The sequence below is a fragment of the Choloepus didactylus genome, chromosome X (genome assembly GCF_015220235.1).
Source record: "Choloepus didactylus isolate mChoDid1 chromosome X, mChoDid1.pri, whole genome shotgun sequence".
Taxonomy (NCBI): domain Eukaryota; kingdom Metazoa; phylum Chordata; class Mammalia; order Pilosa; family Megalonychidae; genus Choloepus; species Choloepus didactylus.
The window spans coordinates 162,066,487-162,092,645 of NC_051334.1; the positions used below are offsets into that span (position 1 = coordinate 162,066,487).

Below are 26,159 nucleotides of genomic sequence, written 5' to 3' on the forward strand. Positions count from 1 at the left end.
GGGATCACTGGGGAGAGGAACACAAACCAATCTGGAGGTGGTGGTCAGATTAAGGGAAGATGGAGGACTTCCCAGAGGAGGTGTTATCTGAGATGAATCAAGAAAAATAAGTAGGATTTCATTGGTGGTTCCTGGAGAGGCCTTCCAGGTAAAGTGATCATTATCTGCAATATCTTGGAAGTGAAAGTATATGTCCAAACTACTCCAAGTAATCCAGCTTGGGTGGAGATAGAGTATGTGGGCGATAGTGGCAATAACTGAGACTTGAAAAACTTAAGCCAATATATGAAGGGCCTTCTATTGCATGCCAAGGAATTTGAGCATTATCCTGAAATGAAGTGGGTGGTCTTTAATGTTCATTCCACTTGCTGACCATATTTTACCAAGAAGCTTCCTCTCACATTTAGTGTGGCACTACTCACAGAACAAAATCTCATTTGTTGTTCTCCTCTAATACGCTGCAAGCTTCTTGAGATAGAGGTTATGCCCTGTTTACTGCAATATGCCCAGTTCTTGGCAAGCATTTGGCATATAGTATGCCCTCAATAAATGGCCATCTGGTGTGTTCCTAGGGACAGCATTGGGGCTTTCTGGCTCTCTTTGGACTGACATTCCAGGATGCTTCATATTTTGATTTTACTCTTCTCTCCATTTCCTCCCTCTCACTGATGACCCATTACTCTGCACCCTTGATTCTCAGCTCATTTTTCCACTTGATTTTCCCTTTCAACAAAGACCTCTGGGAGCTTATACATGCTTTGTTCCACCCAAAAGCAGGAGTCCCCACTTCAGGCAGCCTCTCATGTATCCAAGTTCCTCTTGTCCTTAAGGAAACCTAGTTCACACCATGCAAAGTCCTGCAGTAAAATCTTGTCACCTTGTTTCTGCCCCTGATTCTGCCAGAATAGTGCCTAATTTAGCCTAAGCAGGGTCATTAGGTTGGTTTCAAGGAAGTAGCTCTGGCTAGAATGGACCAAAGAACAGGTGCTGGTTCTGGCAAAAGGATGCAGTTGAAGCTACAGGGTGGGGCAATTGGATTGCAAGACTCAACAGGTAGGGCAGGGTCAGATAATCTGAGCAATCTCCAACTGAGCCAAATTTGACCCATGGGATCTGCTTGAAGAAGACAAAACAGGGTACTGGAACAGGAAACCAGGAAGAAAGATGATCAAAGCAAGGTGCTGGGCAGAAACAATGTGTTTGCATTTGATTGACTTCATTAAAAAATGTACATCCATTCACACCTGCCCATTTCCACATTCATAAATACACCCCAACTTAAATGTGTCCACACACACACTGCAGGTACAAAATGCTGACACACAAACCTATCCACACACTGGCAGAACATAGTGTGACATGCTTTGTTGGTGGATACCTCACAACACCTCATCTGTTTGGCATTGGCCAGGAAGGAGGTGGTCTATACAAGTGCATGTCCCAAGTAGTAGAATCCCTTGCATTGGCCAAGCCCTTTTCATCATGACTGTTTCAAACAAATAGCTTTCTGTCAAGTACCAAGAGAACATGATACAACTTAACTTTTTCTGGATGATACACCTAGTCCGTCTTTATGGCCTCTGGTCTGGGCTGAGATACAGGTTGCCCTTAGGAGCTATCCTGAGGTGTATTGAACTCTTTATCCCTCCGTAAATGGCCCCAGTGTAAACTCCCTATTTACACAGGGACTCATATTACCCATATAGATCCACAGTTTTACATATATATATCACTCCTCCATACATACACCATCTTTTGTGTAAATGTGTCAATATAAGATGCATACACAAATCATAACTCTATAGATACACACATATTCCAGTTACTTACAATCTAACTGTGTACTTCCTGCACACGTAGCGATATAAGTGACTCGCTATCTAATAGCCAATTGCCTGTTCTTTCATCATTTTCCTTCCTTCCTTGCACACTAATTGTTGGGAGTGAAGAGTTAGCACCTCATTCACTATAGAGCTGGTGGTTTTAATTGGTTGCACCTTACATAGTTAAAGCATGCATTTTAAATACAAAGAAGTTTACCGGGGGATGGACTCAGAGGGAGTTATTAAATGCAAGTACATAAAACTCCTTGGGAGACCATTACTTTGTGCTTATCTTCCCCCCAAAGGGTGATCACAGTCATATTTATTATTGGTAACAAGGTGAAAGAATATTCCCTGGCTTCATTAGAAACCTGGAAAAATAACTTTTCCTTTCCAATACCTTCCCTTTTGCTGGAACACATTACTTCTGGAAGGTGTTATGCAAACATGGCTTGCCCCAAGCATCTCATTTGTCTAAAGGGCAGATTTAATAAACTCCATGGAGCTTCAGGGATCATCCTTGGAGAACACCACCCCCCACCCCCTGCACACACACACACATACACACACACACAGCAAAACAGCCACCTCATTGACTCAAAGTAAGAAATAACTCAGAAACCACCTAAATTAGTGATATTCATATGTGTGCCACCTCAGGGAGCAGTGAGAAAATTTCACAAACATTTTACTAGCATCTGTTTTATATACGTATAAACAATGTGCTCATCACAAATTCTTATCTGTTCATTGAAGCCGTAGTGGCAGAACCTAGGGTGATATGCTTTGGTTGGCAGATACTGTCACACCTGATCTGTTTGGCATTCACTGGGAAGGAGGTATTTTTCAAGTGTATGCCCCATATAATAGAAGCGTCTTTTGATGTCCTTTTCATTGTAATTGTTTCAAATGAATAGTCCTCTGTATTTTCATACCAAGTGATCTGACACAATTTGGCCTTTCAGTTTGATTCCTGGCTGTCTTTATGGACACTAATCATTGAGTTGGTCTGGGATACAGGGGTGTTCTTAAGAGATATCTTGAGGTATTTAATCCTCCACTAAATGGCCCACTCTGTTTATTGTTTTAGAAGTGTCCTGTCTTCTTTCTAAAGACTTTGCTTCCTGGTAACATCGTTTATGTCTCTAATCGTCCTTTGACATTTTCTATTCCAAGCTGGGTTCAGAAACCAAGCTAAGTTACAATACTGTATAAAGTAGGATTGAGGGCTTTAGGGATTTCTGAGTATTCTGCATGAGTTTTGATGCCTAGATTTTGTGTCAATACTTTAGGCTTCTCTAAGGTTTTTTAAAGGTTAAGTTTTAGTTTCTGGTTCTGTAATACTAGACAATTAAGGTTTCCAGGAAGGGAACCTTCAGATAAATGATCTATCTTTGTAGTTAGGGTTAATATAGACAAAATTAGTTAAACCTCATTGATTTGGACTTCAATAGTTCAGAATGTGGGATTGACTTATTTATGGATGAAGATTTGGAGTTTACCATTTCATTAGATACAAAAAGAAAATATGTCTTGAAAACTAATATCCTAAACAAAATTATAAGAGTAATGTAGATTTCATTTACATATGAAACATTGATTTATTTGCCTATTTATTAATATGGACCCCTTAAGACATCTACTTGGTAATATAACTCACTGTATATATTTGGATGTACCAATAGCAAACAATAATACCTCAATTAATATACCAAATGAGAACAAAGCTTATTTGAATAAAGTAGCCTGGGTACATAAAGGATTAATGGAAGTTCTTAGTCCTTGGTTAATGGCATAGCAGCTGAGGAGGAGAGAGACAAGACCTTTTTTGTGGGAAAGTTAGAGCTCTGGGGTGTCTTCAGCTCAGAATTAACTGGGTATGGAGATCATGTTCCAAGGAAACAGAAATATATCCCGCAAGTATAAGAGCTCTAGAAACACAGCCTCCCCTTGGAGCCTAGCTGGAATGGAATATTATTTCTGGCATCACTCTGTGAAGGCAGTTTTTGAGCAAAAATAGTCAATATTAATAGTGGTGGTACTTTATACCTATGAGAAAATTTCTGAATTTTCATTAATTGAGACTGTTGTTCCTATCAGTTAATAGTAGCTAATAAAAATGCTAACATTTATTGTTATAAATGTGTACCAGGTACCATACTAAGTGTTTTATACTCATTATCTCATTTAAGCCTCATGAACCTTGCAAGTTGGATATTATTTCCCTCCTGTAGGTAAGGAAACTGTAACTCAGTGAAGTAAGTGATTCACTTCACCGAGTTAGTGAGTTATAGAGTTGGGTTTCAAATCCAGTTCTAACTCCACAGCCATATTCTGTAATTACTCAAGAGATAGGATATGACAAATATTCTAGGGTGTTATAATAGGTACACGGCAGCAACTAAGCAGAATCTCAGCCTGAGGGGTCTTCCCAAATGTTACCTACATACCCCCAAATCCATATGGCAATAGCCTTCAGCTAGTCCTGGTTGGGAAGATGATTATGAAATACATGAAAGACAAAGAACAGCAGTAGAATCCTAATTACTACTCAGCCTAAAGGGAATGTGTTACTCAATGTTTGGAACCATGACCAAGGCCAACCTGGTAACATGCTTTAACTTTCAGGAACAAAACTTTCAAATCAGTCAACCAATCTTTTGCTAGCTAGCATCAGTGATGAAATGCATGTTATTTTCATGTCACCATAAAAATGAATGGCTATTATTTAGAGAAAAGAATCAATATGGAATATTGTATCAAATGAATTTGCAAGTGAGATGCTCCATATGTTGAGATTCTTATGAAGGGATGAATAATATCAAGAGCAAGAATTGGGACTGCCATGAAAGTTTTGGGAAAGATGATCATCCTGATGCATGAATTGGTCATATAGTAATCCACAGGACAATGGAAATATTGAAAAGCTCAGAGATTTGCTTTATTAAATATCTTAATACCTTGCCAATTGTAAGAGTGATGGTTGAAGAATCCAATTTGGTTAAAACAGCTGACTTACTCTGAAACACAAAATACAAGCAAAGTTTCTGTAAAGATGTCAATGCATTTTGAGTGGTGAATGAAAACAGGCAACACTTGACGTTTGTTTTGAACTTTCAAGGAAGCTGGACAAAACAAATTGTTCTTGAGCAGAATAGTAACCAGGATGGAAAATGCTTTTTTCTAATATGACCAAGAAACAAAAGTTCTAAAATTGTCAGAGGCAAATTTCAGCATGCAAGATACCCAGGAATTGGTGCAAAACCCAACTACAGATGGGGATAATGGAGTTGTTCTGTTTTGCTAAAAATAATGGTGTCATCTAGTCAGGCTAATAGGATAGACACCCTGAAGCACTGGAGGGATCATGTGGTTGGCTTCTTTGCCACAACAGCACTGTGGTTAACAAATCACTTGCAATTTTAATTGTGTCTGGGGCCTCTCAACAATCCCCGTGGGTTCAACTCTGTCCTAGGCTCTTAGAACAAACCCCAGTCATAAGCAGGGTGTGATGGTTGGGTTCATGTGTCAACCTGGCTAGGTGACCCGGCTGTCTGGTCAGGTGGGCACTGGCCTGACGGTTGCTGTGAGGATATTTGAGGCTGGTTAATAAACCAACGGGCTGGTTTGTTGGATCATCAGTCAATTGACTGCAGCTGACTGATGACTCATCAGGGGTGTGCCTTCCACAATGAGAGAATGCAATTGGCTGGATTTGGTCCGGGTGATCAGTTTGAAGGCTTATAAGCCGGACAGTTAGAGAACCTTCACTTCTTCGGATGCCCAGTGAAGCATTTCCTGGGGAGCTCGTCGAAGTTGCCGGTTCGTTTCCTGAGGAGTTCATCGAGCACGTTCGTCGAAAATCCCAGTTCATTTTCTGAGGAGTCCGTCAAAGTTGCCAGTTCGTTTCCTGAGGAGTTCATCGGACATCTTCCTTGGAGTTGACAGTTTGTTGACGGCTCTGCAGAATTTGGACTCGTGCATACCCACAGTTGTGTGAGTCACTTTTACGGTTTGATAATCAGAGACATCTCTCATTGATTCTGTTTGCCAAGAGAGCCCTAACTAATACAGGAGTAACACTAGAAATCTAGCTTACTCTGACTTTGTCATTCCATAACTTTATTTGGGGTTCTACTTTATTTCTTGTAACTTTCTTCTAGAACTCAAATCTCTTATTTGGTTCCCCAGCTGATACTCCAGTACCCATGAGATGAGGGCTCTGATATGCCCCACTTTAGGCATTTCAAATCCCTACTTTAACACTATACCTCTATCTGCTCCTGTGACTCCTCTGCCTATTTCTTGCCTTGCCCTCCACTATTGCTCCTGCCAGGATTTCACCTGTTTGAACTTGCTCCATAATACTTAGGCATCTCTTAGAGCTTATCTCAGCCCTGTTGGTCTGTCTGATTTTCAGATGTTGGCCATCCCTTATTTGGCACAAGGGCCTGGACAACATTCAATAACTCATATATGTAAAAATGATGGTTAAAGAATCCAACTTATTTGAATGGTACCACTCAGCTTAATCTCTAATGTTATTTATCAGACCAAGCTCAAAAAGACTTTTGGCTGTTTCTAGAGTGCAAATCCATCCACAAAAGATGAAAGATAACCTCAGCTAAGGAGATCCAAAAGAATGTAGCTAAGTCTCTGTAGAAAATAATTAAAAAGAATTTCCAGTGATTTTGTTTTCAACATCAATGGAATAAGTGTACAGCTTCCCAGGGGAGTTTGTAAAGGGGATAGCTCTCATTTAGATATCTAAATTCTTATGAGTATATTACACAATCCATCCTATCTTCTTTAGTATTACTTTAAAACACACTTCGATAATTGCTTTTGTTAAATCCAAATCTTGACTAGCTAGAAGAGTATATTAAGATCAGACACCATGTCCCCACACCATGTTTGAGTCTTCATGTTGATCCCAGCAATGAATTTGCACTACAGATGTAGTTGGGGACAGGAGGTGAACTTGAGGAGCCTATAGAGCTTGAGAAGAGGAAGAAGCACAGAATGGGTTAAAATTTAGAAATCTTAGAGTCCCCTTCCAGGATTCCCTAAATGTAGTTTACCTCTATTCCTGGTTTGTACTACAATTGACTTCTGAACCCCACTCAACCCCAATCTGTTTTGCTTTCTCTTGGTAGTACCCTCTTACTAAGGTGGGGACTCTGCCCCTAGTTTCTCACCCTGAAGTTCTACCTCCAAGTAGATCTCATCTAGAATAAAATTATAGCCTTTCACTTGAAAATGAGTAGTGCCACTGCCCTAAGACCCCTGCTGCCTTCCCCATCTCCCAGGCTGCCCCATTTGTATAGCCCATTTTGCTTCTTCTTGCCCTAGACATGCCCATTTCAGGTCTCCTCTCCCTCTTTCCTGAGCATCCATTAAATCACCTGGCCAAAGTAGCAGGGGTGAAGGTACAAACTGAAGCTAGAGCTCTTTTAATCTAGTATGACAGTTTGCACTGATCAGGCTAATAGGGATAATTTCTCTTTGGCTTGTAAAGAGACATGAAAATTTAATCTGATTTACTATTAATTACTCTGCCCAATCATTAACATAATATATCACTAAATAGAAAAAATCTAGTCACATTGTAGAGGCATGTGTTATCAGTTCAAGCATAATAATAGAAAATTGTTTGCTCTTGTGTTCAGCAGGGAAGTTGTACTACCACTGCGAGCAGGACATGCACTTTGACATGTTTCCCACCAGTAGGGATATGCTGTTCTTGTCCGTACACTCTCCTCTAGTTCCCTCAGGAAAATTTCACACAATTGTGAGATGATTGGCAGGGGATGTGGGGTTAGGTTGTGGTTTGGGGAGCAGAGTGATTCTTATTGGCCCACATGAAAATTAAATAGCCACATCTCGAATGAGAGTAATATAACATTTTATCAAATAAATGAAATGATTTTAGATGGCTCTTTTTATTCTTTTATTAATAAGTATTTATTGACCAAATATTTAATGTTAAATTCTGGGTGCTGGGGATGAGATGTTCAAGCAAAACAGGCACAGATTCTGACTTTTGGGAGTTTATAGTCCAGGTAAATGAGACAAACATAAAATTATAATCACTCAGGTAATTATTTAATTATAATTGGGAAAAATTTATAAAGAAAGAGTTGGGGTACTCTGACAGGCTAACAAAAGGTGACTGGATGGAACCCAAAGAATTTGCCAGGTGAAAAGTTGTGTGGGGGAAGAGGAGAAAAAAATATCACATATTAAAGTTCTGTAAGGGAAGGGGCCTAGTCAGTGGGTTTGAGGAACTGAAAGAAATCCAGGGAGGTAGGAGTTCAGAGAGCAAAAAAGAAGCAAAAGATGAGACTGGCGATTTAGGCAAAGGTTAGATCTTTGTAGGCCATGGACGGGCACTGCATGGGCTACATGTCCTTGGATGTTGTGACAGGTAATGCTGGGCAATTCCATGTGGCATCTGCACTTTCTCAAAGAGCAAGCAATAGGAAGTTGTTGAAGGTTTATAAGTTTAATTGATCTTGGACTAGCAGATTTTTAAACAAATTCCCAATAGCCAATATACTAAACAAACTCCTTAGCCTTCCTCAGAAATTGGAACTAAAAAAAAATGAAACAAAAAATAAGACATGGATGGATGAAGCAGATGTGGCATTTCTACTTTGCATCTGCACAGAAGGCTAGGCAGAACTCCTGAGAGACTGAAAACTAATTATACTTCTACTCTGGATGCATGTCTTAACTGCAAGGTGGGTGTTTTGCAGAGTGTATTTCATAACTAAGGGTAATAACAAGAAATTAAAATGAGGTTAGAGACAATTAGACCCTACACATCAGGGAGCTCCATGTATGGTCAGGAAGGGAGTAGGGAGAACCAACTGGGAATGTGTTTCCCAAACTGCTTGGCATTCTTTGACTCATATGGTAGGGGTGGAGGTTTTGAAGGAGTTTGTCTGTGCCCCTGATGTCTTTTCATAGCTGTAGAGGATGAGCAGGCAAAATGAGGTAAAAAAAAAAAAAATCACTGACTGCCAGTCAATGTTATTTTTCCCTTAAACCAAAATACTTCATAGGTCAGAAGACAATAGATGGAACAAAAGAGGAAAGGAAGGTGAGAGTTGCATTCCAATTCAGTTGAAGAAGTCTTATTGGAGGAAGTACACTTTTGTCCTGCTCTAGATCTAGATACATATGATCTTTGCCATTAAAGAGCTTCCAAACCTAGTTGAAAAGATGACTTATTTCACACATTTTTTCCATCAAACATCAATTGCTTTGATTAGTCATTGATTTGTTTAATTAACAAATAATTATTTTGTATCTTCTTCTGTGTACAGCACCATGCTAGGGGACATTAAGAGGTACAATATGGTGTCATTCCAGTCTTCAAGGGGCCTGATTAACTGTTAAAGTGAGTGTAACAGTCAGTAGCTGCTTTAGGAATTGAGAGAGTTTTCTGATAATTAGAGAGACAGATGATCTTAGGAACAATAGAAAACAAGGTATAATAGCAGGAAGGTGCATGAACCCTGAGGAGAGGTACAGTGAATGGTACTGCTAGGCAGAAAATGAGGGACATGATAGGAAGTTATAGGGGATAAGGTTGGGTGGGCAGGGTACACTGACATTGTGTGTATATAGGTGAAGGTGTGTGTGCACACATCAGCACACATAAATAATGCAATAAAAAACTTGGCACCAACAAGTATTTCTATTGTGCCCACAAGTGCATGTGCACACACACACACATACATGCACACATAGGCTTTGGTGACATGAGGCTGTTGCTGCAAGCTTGGATCTTTCCAATTTTCCCCTAAAAGTTATTTATATATGGTAGTATAGGCTGACAGAGTCACATTTTCTTGATAAACTTAATCTTATCATATAAGGATTAACCTGGATATCCCAAGAGCACTAGGTTGTAGGATCTGAGGGAGGGCCCCTGCTCTTCTGGCTATTGCAGTGAATGGAGGGAGCAGGAGTGATCTGAACCCCCATAAACTCAGCCGAGTACCTGGCTTCCTTCAGAGGATCCCAGGCTGCTCTGAGAAAAGGAGCTCTTTAGGGGTGGTGAGAGCCATTAAGAGGAGCAGGCATACACTGTCCCAAGTGTTCAATAGTACAGAGTGACCACAAAGAGGTGGGCAGAGCAGGTGGAGAAGGCCCATTGCTTTCCTGACACTGATGGGATCCTGAGGACAGCAGCAACAATGCAGATATAGGAGGCCACAGTGTGCTGGAAGGGCCCCATGGTGACAAAGGAGGCCAGTCGGAAAGTGGTTCTTCCCACTGTCTCAGGGTCAGAGCAGGCCACCTTCAGCATGGGGACCAGGTCACAGAAGAAGTGGTCAACCACATAGGCTGCGCAGAACAATAGCTGGAAAGTCATGGTGAGAGTGATCACAGGGGTTGGGAACCCACCCAGCCAAGACCCAACTGCAAGCAGGATACACGAGTGGAAATTCATGAGGGCTGGGTACCAGTGAGGGCTGCAGATAGCAAGGTAGTGGTCATAATACATGGTTGTTAGCAGAATGCACTCAACTACTGCCATGGAACCTAAGAAGTAAAACTGGGCCACACAGCCTGCAAAAGTAATCACCTCAAGGCATGAGAGGAGAGTCTGCAGCATCATGGGGGCAATGGAAGTAGTGCACCAGATCCCAACGAAGGAGAAATTGGACAGAAATAGATACAGGGGGATTTGAAGGCTGTGGTTGACAAAAATGACTGTAAGGATGAGAATGTTCCCAAGCAAGGTCACTGCATAGATTCTCAGAAAGATCCCAAAAAGAAAAAACTGTAACTCATGGAGACTCACATCCCAGGAGGAGAAATTTTTTGATAGTGGTCAGTTTACCTATAACTGTGAGAGTCAGGCATAGGCCTGAGAAAAAGAAAGAATATAGCCAATTGCGGAGAGAACCATGTGTTCTGGTTTGTTAATGCTGCCGTTATGCAAAATACCAGAAATGGATTGGATTTTATAAAAAGGGTTTATTTGGCTACAAAGTTACAGTCTGAAGGCCATGAAAATGTCCAAATGAAGGCATCAACACAAATATACCTTCACCGAAGGAGGGCCAATAGCATCTGGAAAACCTCTTTTAGCTGGGAAAGCACGTGGCTGGTGTCTGCTGATCCCAGGTTGTGTTCCAGTTCCATTCTCACCTCCTGTGCATTCTTCAAAATGTTGCTCTTGGGGCATTTTGTCCTTTCTTAGCTTCTCTGGAGCAACGTGTCAGCAAAAGTCAGCTTTCAAAGGCCATCTCCAAAATGTCTCTCTTGGCTGCTCTGAGGTCCTTCTGTTTGTGAACTCTTTTATAGGACACCAGTGATTAAATCAAGACCCACCCTGAATGGACGGGGTCCATACCTCCATGGAAGTAATTTAATCAAATGTTTCACCCACAGTTGATTGAGTCACATCTCCATGGAAACACTCAATCAAAGGATTCCAACATAATCAATACTAACCTTGTCTGCCTCCACAAGATTGCATCAAAGAACATAGCATTTTGGGGGGACATAATACTTCCAAACCAGCACACCATGTTACTGGAGGAGAGCAATAGCACCAGAAATCCCATATAGCAAATAGTCCAAAGGCCCTATCTTTTCTTTTTCTGTAATGCATTTTCTGTTTTGTTCTACTAGGGAGATTTAGTATCTGCTAATAGTTTAGCAGAAGCAGAAACTATGCACTGCAGAATGAACAGAGAAGGTGCCTCCTCTGCTCTTTTCTACTCTTTCCCTTGACATAATATGTAATCAACCCACCTCTGGGAGCCTCATAGTGGGCCACAAACACATCCAAATGGGGACATGGCCCAGAAGCTTCTCTGAACTTAACATTCTCTGAACTTCTGAAATTCAACTTTTCAGAATCAGTTGAAATGGGAAGCCCAAATCCTAAAATGACATTGGAATTCAGACTACTCTATATCCCATTGAACCTCCAAATCAGGGTGAGTTTCACCAGGAAACGTTATTGGAGGGGAATTGAGAGCTACTGATCTTAAAATAACTGTAAGACAAATAAGAGTTTCTGCTAGACTCTGGGGATGTGTAGTTGATTGTTTCCAAGCATCAAATTCCTTTGGAAATTGGGGGAAATGTATGTAAAGTTATTCACTTGAAATGTTAGAGAAAAATAATGTTCCATCCTTCATAAATGAAAATGACATTTCTGACTCACAGGCAGTAGGATGTGCACTTAGAGTTACTTTTTCCAGCAGCAGAGCTGGGTTAGCAGTGAGTCATGGATGCATCTCCCCCTTCCCCACAAGCCCCCTGTGGTGCTCAAGGACCAATATTTGTGAGATGGAGGTCTAGTCTTAGTGTCTGGTCTGTAATAGGATTAGAAATCAATCTGGGTTGGGACCTAAATTAGAGGTAAGTGTGAGGGAAGGGTTTGGGGCTAGACTCACTTGGTGTTCTAGGTAAAATGCTCAGTCTGTGGCCAAGGAATAAAGAAAAGCCTTCTTTGCTGCTTTGTTTTAGGTAATGACAATGTGGCCCTAAAAAGGTTATAGTTAAGTCATACTTTTGTAAATGGAACTTATTTTAAATTTACTCAGGCAACTGGCTATTCAAAGGAATCTAACTGATAATGCTTCTATGATGTGAAAGTATGCTTCCATAATTTATCTTTTGTATCAATCTGAATTGTTAATACACTGGGCTTGTGTAAAGGAAGGACTACCTTGAATGGACATTTGGGGTGTCTAAGGTGATACTGAATATGATTACAGTGTATAAATAAAATCAATCAGAAACTAGGGCTGTCCCTGGGTGTGACATCTGCCTCCTAATAGGGGGATTAAACTTCAGTGTCCTATTACCATTTCACCTTGTCTTTCTAGACTGCCAGCTAGCATTTAGAACTGACATTATCATTTGATTTTTATCATTCAATCCCAAGTCTCATTAGTTAATAATGGAATAAATTTGATTTTTCCTTTTGGTCTATGGGTGTTCTAGTTTGCTAATGCTGCAAGAATGCAAAACACCAGAGATGTATTGGCTTTTATAAAACGGGGTTTATTTGGTTACACAGTTACAGTTTTAAGGCCATAAAGTGTCCAAGGTAACATATCAGCAATCAGGTACCTTCACTGGAGGATGGTCAATGGTGTCCAGAAAACCTCTGTTAGCTGGGAAGGCAAGTGGCTGGCATCTGCTCCAAAGTTCTGGTTTCAAAATGGCTCTCTCCCAGGACGTTCCTCTCTAGGCCACAGCTCCTCTTCAAAATGTCACTCTCAGTTGCTCTTGGGGCATTTGTCCTCTCTTAGCTTCTCCAGAGCAAGAGTCTGCTTCCAACGGCTGTCTTCAAAATGTCTCTCATCTGCAGCTCCTGTGCTTTCTTCAAAGTGTCCCTCTTGGCTGTACTAGCTTGCTCCTTCTGTCTGATCTTATATAGTGCTCCAGTAATTTAATTCAGACCCACCCTGAATGGGCAGGCCAACACCTCCATGGAAATTATCCAATCAGAGTCATCACCCACAGTTGGGTGGGGCACATCTCCATGGAAACACTCAAAGAATTACAATCTAATTAATACTGATAGGTCTGCCCACACAAGATTACATCAAAGATAATGGCATTTGGGGGGACATAATACATTCAGACTGGCACAATGGGCATGCTCCTTGTAGCTTCCAAATTCAGAGGCAAACCAGCCCCCTAAATCTTCCATCCTCTCTTTTTGTGCAGGGAGTAGACATTAATGCAGATGCGAAAGGGAAGCTTCAGCTCAGGGCTGTATTTATTCATTTATTCATTCACCACATATTTTTGGATACCTGCTATGTGTCATATATTGAGCTAGGCAGACATCAAGGATAAAACCAACCACAAGAAAGACATGGCCCCAATGTTCCCACAGCTTGCATTCTGGTGGTGGAGATAGATATTAAACAGATGGTTTCACAAATAACTGTAAAATTACTATTGTGATAAATGCTATGAATGAGAAATGTAGGGTCCTGATACAAAGAATAATATGTGTGGAGAAGCAACCTAATTTTTATGAGGTTGTCAGGCAAGATCTTCCTGCAGATGATACAATATTTATGCTGAGATATTGTGGCTAGAGTAGCGTCTATGAGAAGAATCAGGGAGGAAGTGTTGCAGGTAGAGAGACAGATTGTACAAAGATGTACAAAGCCCCCGATGGGACAAACACCTGGACCACTGCAAGAACTAACAAGCAAGCAAACAAACAAACAAAAAACAACCACTGTGGCTGGAGGGCAGCAGGTGAGGGAGGTGAGTGGAAGAATGAGAGGAGGTGAGGCTGTAGAAGTAGGCATGCTCTGATTTACATTGTGAAAAGATCCCTCAGGCTTCTAGGAGAAGAATGGATTGTAAAGGGCTAAGAGGGAAAGCAGTAAAACAAGGCTAGAGATAGTGGCTAGGATCAAGCTGTGATGGAATAAAGTGGATTAATTTTAGATGTTTTTTCATTTAACTTTTTTAAAATGCAATTTTATTGAGATATATCCAGACATCATATAATCCATCCAAAGTATACCATCAATGGCTCACAGCATCATCATATAGTTGTGCATTCAACACCACAATTTTGGAACATTTTCATTGCTCCAAAATATAAAAAAATAAGAAAAAGAACACCCAAAACATCCCATACCCATTATCCCCTCTCTATTATTAATTTATTTTTGTCTTCATTTTATTACTCATCTGCCCATACACTGGATAAGGGGAGTGTCAGTCACAAGGTTTTCACAGTCAGATGGTCACACAATAAAAGCTATATAGTTATACAATCATCATCAAGAATCCAGGATACTGGATTACAGTTCAACAGTTTCAGGTATTTCCTTCTAGCTATTCTAATACACTAGAAAAAATAAAGGAATATCTACATAATGCATAAGAATAACCTCTGGAATGACCTCTTGACTCAATTTGAAATCTCTCAGCCACTGAAACTTTATTTTGTTTCATTTATTTTCCCCCTTTTGGTCAAGAAGTTATTCTCAATCCCATGAGGCCAAGGCCAGGCTCATCCCTGAGAGTCATGTTCCATGTAGTGGGGGAGGTAGTGAGTTTACCTGCAGAGGTGGCTGAGAGACAGAGGCCACATCTGAGCAACAAAAGAGGTTCTCTAAGGGTGACCAATTTTAGGGTTTTTTTTTTTTACATAGTAGAATTGACAATGACTTTGTGCGATTTTTATGTGTGCATACTACAGTTTAAAAAAAGTTTTCTTTAATAAAATGGCATATGTTGCTGATGAATTGCATTAGAAGAGGACGTGAGGGAACAGAAGAAATTAAGGACAAATCCCAGGTTTTTGGTTTGTGAACTGCATGGATGATCATGACTTTTACTAAGGTGAGGAAGACCATCTCAGTGGGTAATTCTTTTCTTCTTCCCTCCCTTCCTCCTTCCTTCCTTCCTTCCTTCCTTCCTTCCTTCTTTCCATTTTTCTTTCTTTCTTTTTGTCTTATCTAGTGGGTTACAATCCATTGCTGGGATGACAGTTTCAATCCTCAAATGAATCTGCAACCTGGTAACAGACAGAGCCCCAGCCTTGAGAGACAGTTCTCATTGTGGCCACAGAACATGCTGTTAAGCACAATCTCACAAATTCTTTCCCGTGGTCTCAAAAGGGACTAGGGAAGAGAGTGGATGGGTAAGTGTAACCTTTACTCACCCTGTAGCAAATGCCCAAACCCTAGTCTTAGCAAACCCATATCAGGAACATCTTTTTAGTGTATGAAGCACAGGCAAGCACAATTAGATGGGGACTGTTATATCCACTTCAAGGTGAGTCTCTGCAAAACCTTCATTAATGACCATCCAACTACCAAGAACTTTCATTTATCAGAGATTTCTTTTGATTCTGTTTTGTTCCATTTTCCTTTTATGTGATAGAGACAGATGGCATTAAAATTAGCCCAGGCAAGAAAACAATTTTTAGGGCATATCCTGGGGTCAGAATACACTCAGTCCTACACTTTCTCTCTTCTCTGTCTTTATTTATAGTTCTGGTCAATCAGAATTAATGCTCAGAATTATGGCCTGAGGCTCTGAAAGATCCTCAATCAGTAATGAGTGGTTCAAGTACATCATTATACTTGATTTACTAAGTTAGTATAGTGGACTCAGAGATCTGTCTTTTTTTAAAGCAATAACAGTGGAAAACAGCTTTGTTTTTTACCTCCAGATACTCAGCAAATCTAATTAATCATATCCCCTCTACTCCTTTCCCCCAGTATTCCCTTAATCAGAATTTGTCTTGGTATTAATTATTGTATGTTATTATAATCACCAAAAGGTATTCATTAGCTTGAAAAGCTGTTTGATGGACAATGTAAAATAAAACCCCAAAATGCCACCCCCCCACAACCTCCAAGATATTACAGCAGCAAAAGTACAATCATAAAATTGAAAGTGTAGCAGCAAAAGTAGAGAGTGACTAGCTACAGAGGCCAAAATTCATTATCTCTTGGATAAGGGTGCAGTGAAGAGGAATCTAAAGAACAGCTGAAGGTTGATTGCTGGAAGAAGTATACAGCTTGATAAGGAGAACCATAATCTGGCTTTTCCAATCAGGTACCTAGTGCTCTCTCTCACTCCCAACCCCCCCCCCCCCCCACCATTAAAAAATAACAACACATAATACTCAAATCTGCTCTTAGATCATTATTTCCCCCAAAATGCAAATGATTGATATCAGGGATAATTTTTTCATGATGAAGATCAGAGGTAGTTGGTGAGTACAGAAGTTCATCTTGGTACCCCAAGTCTCACTATTTAAGTAATCTCTTGTTTTTGCTCTAAATACATATCAACATGTTCCTGGAAGTTATCACTGAGAGACACTAGCCTGGTGGACAGGAAAATTACCCAGAGACAGGGTCTTTGAAAGGGCAAAGAAGAGGAGAAACCCTTATTTGGTACTATACTAGCTCTTCTATCAGTAGAGGAAGTTGAATTTTATTGTCAACTTTCTCTAAAAGTATTGTTTTTTTTTTTTTACAAGTGTTCAATGCACAAATTTAATAACAAGCAGAAAGGTTAAGGTAAATCCAGGAATTTTCATACATCATTATACAGTGAAGAAGCAATACTTCCAGGGAATTATCTTTAGGTGAAGAGTTTAAATCATCAGTTGGGGTAAAAAGTACTGTATCTAAACACACACATGAAAAGTCTAAAAATCAGGGTGTGAAAAAGGAATATACAACTGAAATAATTTGAAAAAAGCAAAAAGGCACCTATTGTCTGCAATCTTTACAAATAAAATAATTTTAGAAACAGAGACTTTTGAACTGGACTATTAAGACTTAACATAAAATATTTTAAAATTGCCTTTAGTGTAACGGTGTTGATATCCTTGACATATTAATTTTTGACTTATTTCCATTTTCCTTCTCAAATTTAGCTACCTGATTAAATATACTGAGCAAATTTTGAGTTAAAACTTTTTAACTCCACTTTCTGATTGCACTTTGCTATTTAGTCCATCTTCTACTCAAACCTCTGTTTAAATATCCTCCCCATAATTGTCCTCCCTTTCATATTCTCCTTGATTTGTACTCACTTGATATCTTTGCTCATGTCTACTAAAATCATGTGATCCAGAATAAGTAAATTTTTTATACTTGTCAACTGACTTCCAAGGGTAGTCTAAGCTTGCTGGTGAAGTGTAATACCTCACTGAACCTAACTCCCACTTCCTATAGTAGGCTTTTCTTCCCTCTGTGTCCTTTGCAAGTCTTCTGTAACCACAAATTTTTATCTTGTCTTCTGAATTCTTACAGAAGAATCTGAGGAATTTCTTCTACCAGAAACACACCTTTCTGATTTATTTGGCTTTTCTATTTTGCTACCACCTGCCTGAGTTTTATAGCTATTGTAAAAAATCTCTTGGATTATCAGAACTACCTGCAAAATCATCCAGAATTTCAAATGAAAATGAAGAGAGAGGGTATCTGTCTTTCTCTTTTACTCACGTTTTTTGATATGGTAACCTTGCTTTTTCAATAGCTTTCCCACTTCTTATTTTTGGTGAAGAGAAGATGCTGAAGTATTGATTGGAAGTGGATAGCACTCATCTTTACAATTCAAGAAGACTGAATGGTTTCTCTTCCATTTCTTATATCCTCTGTTACCAGAAGAGGATGACGAAGAAGAAACTGATTCATCAGCAGAAGAAACACTTGAAGAGGAAGAAGATATTTTTCTTCTCTTTTTAACCTCTTCTCTTTTAAAAGCTTATGCAACTTTTCTACACTTGTTTCTATTTTCTTTGTTTCCTGCTTTTCTTCTTTTTCACCTTGTTTTTCTCTTAATTTCAAAGATTTCTGCATATATTTGTGAAGTTTCTACAAGGTCTCCTCCATATCTTTAAAAGTCTCATCCAAAGCCAAAGCTTTCTTATAGTAACTTTCAGCATTTAAAAACTTTTCTTCTCCCCATGCAGCAACTGTTTAAAAAGCTGAAAGAGAGATCAGACTTCAATTAGAGATATGAATGAAGCTGATCTGGATAGGACAAAGGCAAATCAGACTAAAGAGTAAAGGACAATATTGGCTGTGTTTTAAAACTTCAACTTGTGTATGAGACCAAGGGAAAAGATGTTTATTTGGTGCAAAATTTTTATTTTCTGTTGCACACTATCTAATTTAACTTGTATGGTCAGTTTATATGAACACCGAATTCCATGGAACCTTGGATAGGGAGTGGGATCCTGTTGGTTTGTACAGGTTAGTGTGATGCCCTGATATATCCTAGAGTAATTTGGGCAGAGCATAAAAAAGTATTTGCAAAGCCCCCTTAATGGACTGGGGGAAAATGCAGAAATATTAAACTTCCTCACCTAGGGAATTCCTGATATTCTCTCAAGAATTGGGGACTACCAGTTTAATAGGCCAAGCCCTCGATCATGGGACTTGCCCTTATGAAACTTATTCCTGCAAAGGAGAAGCTAAATTTACTTATGATTATGCCTAAGAGTCACCCCCAGAGAACCTCTTTTGTTGCTCAGATGTGGCCTCTCCATCTAAGCCAACTCTGCAGGTAAACTCACTGCCCTCCCCAATACATGGAACATGACTCCCATGCATGTGAATCTCCATGGCAATGTGGGACATGATTCCTGGGGATGAGCCTGGCCCTGGCATCATAGAAATGAGAAAGCTTTTTTGGAGCAAAAGTGGGAACAGTAATGAAACAAAATAACATTTCAGTGGCTGAGAGATTTCAAATAGAGTCAAGAGGTCATTCCAGAGGTTATTCTTATGCATTATACAGATATCCCTTTTTAGTTAGTGTATTAGAATAGCTAGAAAGAAATACCTGAAACTGTTGACTTGTAATACATTAGCCTTGATTCTTGAAGATAATAACTATATATCTTTTACAGTGTGACTGTGTAGTTGTGAAAACCTTGCCACTGACACTCCATTTATCCAGTGTATGGACAAACGATTAAGAAAATACAGACAAAAATAAATTAATAATGGGGGGGGAATAAGGGATATGGGATGTTTTGGGTGTTCTTTTTTATCTTAAATCTTGTTTTTATTTTTTTGGAGTAATGATAATGTTCAAACATTAAAAAAAACCTTTTCTTCTTCTTACGACTGCCCTCCTCTCTCTACAAGTGTCTGGCAGAGGTATTTTCTTGCATTCCTGTGTCTTGGAGAGCTTTCCAATGAAAGCTCAAAATCTACTGTTGTGTTCAGACTTCCTTTTGTTGCATATAATGCTCCACAAGCTACCAAAACTTCCACGTTTTGTTTGTTTATTTCTAGAGCCTTATTGTATCCATTCATAGCATCCATATGTTTTCCAACTGTAAAATAATCAACTCCAATCTTCACACACATTTTAAAGCCCGAGATGCAGACTGTTTCTTTCTTAATGCAGAAGCAAAATTATTTTCAGAGAAATTTTTGATTTGTAGGTCACTCATTAAAGATGGTGGATTAGATTCCTAGTTTTCCTAGAAGGAATTCAACCACTCTGGATTAACAAATCCCAAAGAACTCTGCATAATATTTTCATAGGACTCCAAAGAATTACTGTGAGTTCAACACTCCTCCTGCAGTACAAAGGAAACTCTTCAGAACTAATTACACTTAACTTAATCCCAGGTAGGTGTGGTGGAAGAGATGAGCTATATAGAGATACTACAAGCTTTTCATGATTATCTATCAATACCCTTGATTCCAGTTCTGATGATGTCACCAATTTGGTAATATGCTAAAGGATCCCCGTGGTTAATGTGAAAAGGTACATCTCTTAATGGACAAAGAGCTGTGTTTTCTAAGTGGGATATATCGTTCATGATGCTATTGCCTGAACAGATCAATATCATGAAAAACCCAAATTCCTGAATGTAACTAATTCTTCCAATCACTATTATCACTGTGCTCAATATTGCAAGTAAAACAGCTCTCTCTGGTCCATACTGGGTATCTCTTTAAAGGTGGCTTGATTGCATAATGATCTTCATTGTTTTCATTAACTTCAGAACCTGCAGGTGCATCTGATTTCCAGGAAAGTGCAAACAGTAGATCTGCTTTCTTGGAAATGAATTTTTGCATTTCATTGTTGTCAACTATCTTCTCATTTCTTAAACAGAGATAAATTCTGCCCTGTAACTGCCCTTGGGACATTGGGCCCCGGCAGGCTTTGGATATGTGGATTGTCCTGCTATTCCCTTTGGAGCAGGGAGAGCAACGATGACCTGGCATTTCAGCAACTGCCACAGAAGGTCCCGGCCCGTGGCTGGAGCTTGCTGGACCTGAGGGCTGGTTGACTACTAACTCATCAGTTCTGTGTCCACTACTTCAGCCCATTGGCCCAGGATTCCACGGAAGCAGCCTGGAGGCCGCCAGAAGCAAGTATCACAGTCTTAAACAGTTGCCTCCTGGAAGTGTTCCTAAAAGCAGTGTTTTTCTTGAATAATCAAATTTGTGTGATGCACCAGGAAAATTTGGAGAAAAGTTTCTTTTTCCATTGAACACAACATGTGGAACATTGTAGAGAGCTCACTTTTAAAAGGAACTACACACTAATGCCAGAAATCCCTGGTGTCCAGGGAAAGATTTTGTTTTTTGCACCTTGAGACCTGGAGACTGGCATTATTGAAACCTGGAGACAGGCATTACTGAGATGCATTAGACAGATATTATTGAGACCCAGAAACAGACTAGGAGATGGGCATTATTAGAACTGGTGACAGATATTTCTAATTCAACTATATTCTTTGGTGTCAAATACTTTTTTCCTGTTCTGTTCAATTTGTCAACATGACAGACAGTTAAACAGGCCAGGAAGTATCTTAGGCCAAACGACATATGATGTGTCATCATTATGTGAAATACCTAGCCTAAATGTGAAGAATGGCAACAATTATCCAGATAAGTTATGAAGAATAACACACTCATGTCTAGGTGTTCTATATAAAAAGTTTGGATAGGAGGCGGAGCAAGATGGCAGAGTGGTGAGGAGCAGAATTTCCTCTCTCCCCTAGAGCAGCTGGCAATTACCCAAGAACTATATGAAACAGTGTTTTCGGGGTCTCCAGTAACCAGTCACACATTGGACACAAGTTTGGAATTGGAGGAAAAGCTGAGATCGCAGCGAACATTGTAAGTTCCCGGGACCGGGGTCTGGCGCCCCTCCCCACCCAGACCTCACAGACTGTCTTGCTGTTGGCTCCCTGAAAGGGGGAAAAAAAAAACAAAAAACAGCAATCTGCTGAGGGCAAGAAGGGAGGCTCAACCCAGCCTCAACTGCAGAATTAATTAACAAACTAATTAACTAACTTTGGGAGCTGGGATGCTAAAGAAGGGCTGGGCTCCGAGAAGTGGGGGCACGTAAAAGCGGGCACCCATTCCCAGACTCCAAAAAAGCCATTTTTTTTTCCCCTACATTTTGTCCCTTCTGGCTTCTCACTGATCCCTTATCTTTTTGCATTTCAATAGCCCCTGGCAGGGGTGGAACTGAAGCCCTTGGAGAGTAATTATCAGACAATAGCCCAAAGTATATCTTTAAATGCTCTATTCTGACACTGACAAAACTTCCAGGCTGGGGAAAGACTTTTAAAAGAGACTCTTTTTTTTTTTTTCCTTTTTTCTTTTTCTTGATTTCTTGTCTATTTTTTTTTTTTTTAAATCTAAAAGTAATATATGTGGTTATTTTCTATCGGAAAGCCCAGGTTGAGGGACTAGGCTGGGCTTCGGGGAGACAGAGTACCCACAGTGTCTTTGAGTTCCGTATTCACTACTGAAGGCCTCCACCCCCATCTTTAATTGGCAACTCAGGCTGACCAAGGAATCTACCTGGAGAGGCCCCAAAGAGGAGAGGGGAGAAGGGAATAGTGCCCCTGAGAGACAACTGGAGTTCTGAGGATTGGGAGAGTGGAGGGAGGTCCAGCTCAACTGGCAGTCCTCCTTCTGGGAATTCAGACCCCAGGGGCTGGAATTCAGATTCCGGCTTCACTCAGCCATGCCCCTGACAGGATCAGAGTCACCAGGAGAACTAAAGTCTCCATACCTCCTTACACTGGTGGGGGAGCTGCGGGCTGGCCAGCGCCACCTGCTGGACAGGAGAGGAAAAGCACCAATTCTAAAGGCCTCATAGGAGGGTCTCATTCTCAGGAAAACTCCATACCCTCCCAATGAGACCTGGGCCTCACTAGACTGGGAAAATCTGACTAGGGTCGACCATATCTGAGGAGACCCACTCACAAAAAGGTTACATAGAGGCAGAGCAAGAAACAGAAAAAACAAGAGGGGAAAAATTCTGATCAACTAAATAGAACCTAAGTTAGAGGTCTAGAATAAGTTGAACTGAATAACAGAGGCCAGAGAACAAAGCCAACCAACAAGAAAACCACTAGGTAAAAGACAGAAAACAAGCTCCAAAATAAACTAATCAAGAAAATCAGATGCCTAGACAACTTAAGGTAACAAGCCATACCAGGAAACACGAAAACATGGACCAGCCAAAGGAACAAACTAATAGCTCAGCTGAGACACAGGAATGGAGGCAAATAACGCTAAATAAATTTGATGAAATGAAGGAAGATATAGCAAAAGAGCTGAAGGATATAAAGAAGACACTGGATGACCATAAAGAAGAATTCATAAACTTAAAAAAACAAATGGCAGAACTCATGGGAATGAAGGCCACAATGGAGGAGATGAAAAACACAATGGAGGGACACAACAGTAGATTTGAACAGGCAGAAGAAAGGATCAGTGAACTGGAAGACAGGTCATTCGAATTCATACACACAAAAGAACAGATGGTGAAAAAAGTGGAAAAATATGAGCAGGGTCTTAGGGAGCTGAGTGACAACATGAAACGCACAAATATACGTGTTATGGGTATCCCAGAAGGAGAAGAGAGGGGAAAAGGGGCAGAAAGAGTAATAGAAGACATATTCACTGAAAATTTCCCAACTCTTATAAAAGACAGAAAATTAGAGATTCAAGAAGTACAACGTACCCCAAATAGAATAGATCCCAATATACCTACTCCAAGACACTTACTGGTCAGATTGTCCAATGTCAAAGACAAAGAGAGGATTCTGAAAGCAGCAAGAGAAAAGCGATCCATCACATACAAGGGAAGGTCGATAAGACTATGTACAGATTTCTCTGCAGAAACCATGGAGGCAAGAAGACAGTGGCATGATATATTTAAGATACTGAAAGAGAAAAACTGCCAACCAAGAATTCTATATCCAGCAAAACTTTCCTTCAAAAATGAGGAAGAGATTAAAACATTTTCAGACAAACAGACACTGAGAGAGTTTGTGAATAAGAAACTGGCACTACAAGAAATACTAAAGGGAGTGCTACAGGCTGATAGGAAAAGACAGGAGAGAGAGAGTTGGAGAAGAGTGCAGAAATGAAGATTATCAGGAAAGGTAAAAGGAGAGGAAAAAATAAGATATGACATATAAATTCCAAAAAACAAAATGGTAGTAGAAAGTACTGCCCTTACAGTAATAGCACTAAATGTAAATGGATTAAACTCCCCAATAAAAAGACACAGACTGGCAGAATGGATTAAAAAACAGGACCCATCTATATGCTGTCCACAAGAAACTCACTTTAGACCCAGGGACAAACATAGACTGAAAGTGAAAGGTTGGAAAAAGATATTTCATGCAAACAACAGCCAGAAAAAAGAGGGAGTAGCTATATTAATATCAGACAAGTTAGACTTCAAAAGCAAAACAATTAAAAGAGACAAAGAAGGACACTATATATTAATAAAAGGGTCAATTCATCAAGAAAACATAACACTCATAAATATTTATGCACCAAGCCAGAATGCTCCAAAATTCATGAGGCAAACACTGTGATCACTGAAAGGAGAAATAGATACCTCTACAATAATAGTTGGAGACTTCAATACACCACTCTCATCAATGGATACAACATCTAGACAGAGGATCACTAAAGAAACAGAGATGTTGAATTGTATGATAAATGAACTAGACTTGACAGACATTTATAGAACACTACATCCAACAACAGCAGGATACACCTTTTTCTCAAGTGCTCATGGAACATTCTCTAGGATAGACCACATGTTGGGTCACAAAGCAAGTCTCAACAAATTTAAAAATATTGATATTATACAAAACACCTTCTCAGACCACAATGGAATGAAGTTGGAAATAAATAAAAGGCAGAAGGTCATAAAATTCACAAACATATGGAGGCTAAACAACACCCTCTTAGAAAACCAGTGGGTAAAGGAAGAAATTACAAGAGAAATTAGTAAATACCTCGAGGCAAATGACAATGAAAACACAACTTATCAAAACTTATGGGATGCAGCAAAGGCGGTGCTGAGAGGGAAATTTATTGCCCTAAATGCCTATATTAAAAGAGAAGAGAGAGCAAAAATTGAAGAGTTAACTGCTCACCTGGAGGAATTAGAGAAAGAACAGCAAACTAACCCCAAAGCAAGCAGAATGGAAGAAATAACAAAGATTAGAGCAGAAATAAATGCAACTGAGAACAGGAAAACAATAGAGAGAATCAACACAACCAGAAGTTGGTTCTTTGAGAAAATCAATAAAATCGATGGACCACTGGCTAGGCTAACAAAAAAAAAAGAGAGAGCAGATGCAAATAAATGCAATCAGAAATGGGAAAGGAAATATAACGACCGACCCTGCAGAAATTAAGGAGATAATGAGAAGATACTATGAGCAACTATATGCTAATAAACTAGACAACTTAGATGAAATGGACAACTTCCTTGAAAAGCATAAACAACCAAAATTAACTCAAGAAGAAATAGATGACCTCAACAAACCAATCACAAGTAAAGTGATTGAGTCAGTCATCAAAAAGCTCCCAAAAAGGAAAAGCCCAGGACCAGATGGTTTCACATGTGAATTCTACCAAGCATTCAAGAACAAATTAGTACCAATCCTGCTCAATCTCTTCAAAAAAATTGAAGAAGAGGGAAAGCTACCTAACTCTTTCTATGAAGCCATCATCACCCTAATACCAAAACCAGGCAAAGATACTACAAAAAAAGAAAATTATAGACCAATTTCTTTAATGAATATAGACGCAAAAATCCTCAACAAAATACTCGCAAATCGAATCCAGCAGCACATTAAAAGAATTATACACCACGACCAGGTGGGATTTATTCCAGGTATGCAAGGCTGGTTCAACACAAGAAAATCAATTAATGTAATATACCACATCAATAAATCAAAGCATAAGAACCACATGATCATCTCGATTGATGCAGAAAAGGCATGACAAAATTCAACATCCTTTCCTGATGAAAACACTTCAAAGGATAGGAATAGAAGGGAACTTTTTCAATATGATAAAGGCAATATATGAAAAACCCACAGCTAACATCACACTCAATGGGGAGAGACTGAAAGCTTTTCCTCTAAGATCAGGAACAAGACAGGGATGCCCACTATCACCATTGTTATTCAACATTGTGCTGGAAGTTCTAGCTAGAGCAATTAGGCAAGAAAAAGAAATAAAAGGCATCCAAATTGGAGAGGAAGAAGTAAAACTTTCACTATTTGCAGATGACATGATTCTATATGTAGGAAATCCAGAAAAATCTACAGCAAAGCTACTAGAACTAGTCAATGAATACAGCAAAGTAGCAGGCTACAAGATCAACACGCAAAAATCTGTAGTATTCCTATACACAAGTAATGTGCAACAAGAGGAGGAAATCAAGAAAAAAATCCCATTTACAATAGCAACCAAAAGAATCAAGTATTTAGGAATAAACTTAACCAAGGACACAAAAGACCTTTACATAGAAAACTATAAGAAACTG

At 39.6% G+C, this 26,159-nt stretch overlaps 2 pseudogenes; both read right to left on the reverse strand.

Annotated features, from left to right (window-relative positions):
• Positions 1-9,900: 9,900 nt before the first annotated feature.
• On the reverse strand, positions 9,901-15,544 carry LOC119522433 (annotated as a pseudogene).
• A 1,417-nt stretch (positions 15,545-16,961) lies between these two features.
• Positions 16,962-20,479, reverse strand: LOC119522434 (annotated as a pseudogene).
• Positions 20,480-26,159: the final 5,680 nt, after the last annotated feature.